The sequence below is a fragment of the Cupressus sempervirens genome, chromosome 8 (genome assembly GCF_028749045.1).
Source record: "Cupressus sempervirens isolate cs-2001-9-10 chromosome 8, ASM2874904v1, whole genome shotgun sequence".
In the NCBI taxonomy this organism is placed as follows: Eukaryota; Viridiplantae; Streptophyta; class Pinopsida; order Cupressales; family Cupressaceae; genus Cupressus; species Cupressus sempervirens.
Genome location: NC_143125.1, coordinates 580273231 through 580277696, shown reverse-complemented (window position 1 = coordinate 580277696; position 4466 = coordinate 580273231).

Genomic DNA, 4466 nt, shown 5'->3' with positions numbered 1-4466 from the left:
GTATTCACCAAATTGCAAAAATTTCATCTTTGTTTTGAGTCAAAACAAGTTTGAATGTATCAAACTTCAAGCATTGAAAGGACCAATTATCCATTGCATTTTTAATAATTTCCTAATCTTGATGCATTCATGTTGTTTCTAGGTTCGTCTAGCTTTGGTTCCTAAGTCTTAAGCTATCAAAGGTTAATGAAGCATCCCAAAATACATGATTCATTTTAAAATCTTAACCTCTCCATCAAAAAGGTTAAGATAAGTTTCCAAAATACATGTTTTCAAATAAATCATTAACCATTAACCTCATCTAAAAAGGTTAAGGTTTAGGGTCCAAAACATGTGTTCCAATTTGATAAAAAAAGGGTTAAGATTAATTTTCAAAACACATATTTTGCACCCAATCATTAGCCTTAACCTCTCATCCAAAAAAATGAAGAAGTTAAGATTGGAGTTCAAAACATGTATTTTGAATACGGTTATTAACCTCCTTCTCCAAGTGATAAAAATGAGAATTGAGTATTGGATCATCTCAAAGGAAAGTGCCAAGATAGGGAAAGGATGGGTGTCTCAGTTAACTGTGGGAAAGTAAATGACATACTTAGATGTTTGGATCAAATACTCCTCAGACTTTCTAGATTGTGAGATCATCAATGAAAGAGTTATCTTGTGGAATGGCCTACAAATCATCTTACAAAGTGCCTCAAAGAAAATGGGAATCTCAAATCCAATCAAATCCCCAGGTCAAAGCATGTCTTCTAATGGACTGCAAGCATTGTCAGATATGCATAAGATGATAGGTTTAATGCCAAACACAAAAACCTTATCAATTACCATCAACTTGTGGAATAAGGTATGTATATCTATCAATGTGTAATGGATAGAAAAATGGATGTGCTTACAAAGATGAACATGGAAATATGAGTGCACAGAGGCAGTAATATCAATGGACTCCAGAGAGGTACATGTAAAGTTTTGTAATAGACCATGATTAAAGAAGTGGTATTTGATGAGAGTCTTATGAAATGATCACCAAAAAGTTTGGAGGGAGCCATCACATTCCCTTTTACATAGTCAAAGATCAATACCAAACCATCACCTCAATATCTTGATATGTTGAGAGTTCATTCACACAATGCATTTGATTGAGCTCAAGGGCATGCACTCAAACTGTTTGATAAAGTGCCTCTTGAATATTTGTGATAGAGATGAAGCTCAAGCTCATTATTTTGGAAAATTGACAATGTCTTCCTAGAATCAGCCACATATTTCACATGGGTAGAGAACATTTGGAAAGCCAACCCTTCCAAACATATGATCATCATTGTTCCATGATTAGATGAAAGCTTCAAGGTATTTGATAATGAGGTTCGATGTCTTGGAGAAAATGTGCAATGGCTTACACCATCATTCCTATCCACACAGATTTTGAAGCCATAATAAGGCTCTCTAAAATGCCTTATCCTTAATGTGATGTAATGGTTTTAATCTTCTATCTATGTAATTAGCAACTTCTATCATTTTGGGGTTAATATTGTAGAGGTTAATTTACCTCACCCAATTCATGTATTTGAGAAGTAGTTATTAACCACAAAGGAGCAATTCTTAACCTCAATGTCTATATAAGTGATCATCTTAGCTTTGTAAAGGGAGGACTTTTTGAATTCTGGAATAAAGGAACACTTATGCTAAAATTTTGATGACATTACAAATTTTGGAAAGTATGTACAAAGTTTGTCTTTGAAATTGAAAATATCTGTTATGTTCTTGGTGCAAGAAAATAAAATGAGAAATGTGTTTGGGTTTTTTTCTTTCCAAAATCTAGATTGTTGCAGCATAAAACTGTTGATTCTTTCTGTAGTGAATGTTTTCAGAGTATTGTGTGAATGTTTATGAATTATGAATCAACATGGTAATATAGATCATTTTTTAATGTAGTTCTTGATCATCTTTATTATCAGTTTATGTTAATTCAAGAAAGTTGTAAAGTCATGTGGTGCATTCGTCATCAATAGCTTTCTCTCTATCTTTCAAAGTTTTAATTCATTTATGTTGAAAAATCAAATACAATTATCATACAAGGGAGATGCCCCTCTCAAATGTAGAGGAAGATTGTAATCTAGTAATGGTCAGTTTCAATCTCTCCAATTGTTGGCATGGTTGTCATTGTTCACAGGGCGAACATGGTCAGTTTAAGAAGTAGCTATCACAGTGACAAATCTATTTACCAATAATTATTTAAATTTTACAATAAAAGATAATAAAAATAAAGATAATATTTTAAAATACTTTTTCTAATATAATTTCAAACTTATGTAAAATATTAAGTATTTGGAAAATAATTTATTTGTAAATTTGTACCAATTTAAAATTAAATATAACAATAAGAAATTTCGGTACTAAATCTTAAGCATAAATATGAAAAAGAAAACATAATAAAGTTGTTGACAATAAATCATAATAATGAATATGGAATTAAATGTGAAACTCAATTGAAATTTATAGGAAGAAGTGCAATTTTTAATTGAATAACAAGTGTCAATACTAGTTTGTATTTGCATAATTAGTAGATTATATTTAGTAATTGCTAAGAAAACTAATTTATATGGTAGTAATGATAATATTTAATATAATTTGACTAATATTTTTCATATTATTGTAGATTAAATTTCAACATAAATTATACTAATATTCAATTTAATTTTTTTTAAAAGATCTCTATTTTATTTTTATAAATTATAAAGATCTCTATTTTATTTTTATAAATTATTTCATATTCAAATAATTAAAAATAATTTGTAATTTGTAATATAAATGTAACGATATGGAATTTAGATTTAAAGAGATATAATTTGGAATTGCATTCTACATTCTATACTTGGTTCATTTTGTAAGGTGCATAAATCTATTAGAAAGCAATATAGGATAATAGAGAATAATATAAAATAGTGGGATCATTTTTATTAGATTAATTTTATATATTTATGAGTTCTTTTTATTGTCATGTTAATATAATTATAAATATGTTACATGGTGTTTTAAAATCTCCAATGTTTAGTTAAATCAATTCATACAACTCCACTATAACGCTAAATATATTAAAAAGAAATTGATGATTATTTGTAATAGTCAATGAAGTAAGTTTTGGCACGTGTTAGCACTACCTATGTGATTTTAGAAATGTTTGAAATTAAAAAATATTTCAATAGGTAGTAAATCTTAGAGAACAATTTTGATCATTTTTTAAATTAAAAAATTGTGTAGTAATACATAAAGGCAAGTTCACTCCTCTATGTATACTAATTATTGTTGCTTACTTTTTAGCATTCTATTAAAATAAGGTCCTCATTTTAAATTATAACTCTTATAAATAAAATTGAAAAGTAAAATTGTATTAAACAAAAAAGAAAAATCCATTGAATTAGATGATACTTTTGAGAAGTAGACAAATAAAGATGAAATAAGTGCTTATGTAAGCTTCAAACTAGAAAATAATATATTTATGATTTAGAAACTACACTAGTACTAACATAATAAGTATTAATAATAAAGAAAACTAAATGCATACAATTATATATATACAACTGAGATTTTGTAAGTGTAATGGTTTCAATAGTGTTAATTTATTGTAAAAACTAAATAAGAGTTATCTTTTCTTGTAGTTCTAAGATGAAGAGTTACGTAGATAGAGTGACCAAAATTCATTAGAAAATATGAAATTTATTGGCTTATAGATCCTACTTATTTCAAATTTACACCAATACAAGTTGTTCTTTATTAAGTTACCTTTTTTTAAAATGTAGGCAAGTAATTAGTTAAAAAAGGCATTCCCATTGCTAGTGTTTATCATTCATACACAAACACAAGTAATATATAATTAGTAAAGAACAATTGGATATTGATTTTTTTTATTCCATGCCAAAATCTGAAATATATAATTGAAGTTGATTTATTTGATAAAAGTAATTTTAAAAAATATATAATTTGATTAAATAATTATTTTAGCATTGTAAAGTCTTCAAAAAATAATTGAAGTTGATTCTCTTGTAAATTTAAATATTTTTAAAATATGATTTAATCAAATAATTATTTAAGTTTAATAGTTATATATACATCAAATGAATCAATCAAAGTATAATTGATGGTAAGATATATTTGTATAATTAATCAATAATTATTTATAAACTTTTCATTCTTTCAAATTTTCTATGTTTAATGAAATTATAATTTTATGATTCCAATTTTTTTTTTAAAAAATGGTTAGGTTAAATCAAATAAAAAATCTAGATAATAATATTTTACCTATTTCAGATTTTCAAATATACCCATACTTCAATTTATTCAAACTGCATGACCATTGAAACATGGAACACACTAAGTTGTCATTAAGCAATAGTTAGGAAGACGCCTCAATAGTGCTTAGGTTAACTTTGGACAATTAGAACTCTTAATCTGTATGTTGAAATTTGTCAATT